The following is a 508-nucleotide window of genomic DNA, read 5'->3' on the forward strand; positions in this document are numbered from 1 at the left end:
AAGGTATAGAAGGAAGGTGGAGAAGAGAGTAAGAGGAAGGGGAAAGACAGGGAAGAGAGGGAAGTGAGGGGAAGAGCGAGGGAGGGATTAGGGATTGGGCGGAGGGATGGTAGAGAGGGGAAGGGGAGGGACGCCCAGAGTAAGGGAGAGGGGAACAGGTACTGGTAGGGGGAAAGGAGGGGAAGAATGAAGGGAGAGGAGGGAAGTGAGATTAGCAATTCGGAATTAGGGGAGGGAGGAGAAGGGAAGGGACTAGGAATAGGATAAGAGATAGGAGGGAGGGGAAAGTGAGGACTGGAGGGAGGGGAAAGTGAGGAAGGAAGAGGGAAAAAGGGAAATGGGAGGGGGGAGGGAAGGAAGAGGAAATGGAAGGAAGGAGGGAAAGAGGGAAATGAGAGAGGGGAAGGGGAGGAAGAAGGAAAAGAGGGGAAAAGGAGGGCAGAAGGAGGGAGGAAGAAAGAGGGGCGACGGGAGAGGGAGCAAGAAATAAGAATCTAGGGAGGGGGCG

Source organism: Penaeus monodon, chromosome 28 (genome assembly GCF_015228065.2).
Source record: "Penaeus monodon isolate SGIC_2016 chromosome 28, NSTDA_Pmon_1, whole genome shotgun sequence".
In the NCBI taxonomy this organism is placed as follows: Eukaryota; Metazoa; Arthropoda; class Malacostraca; order Decapoda; family Penaeidae; genus Penaeus; species Penaeus monodon.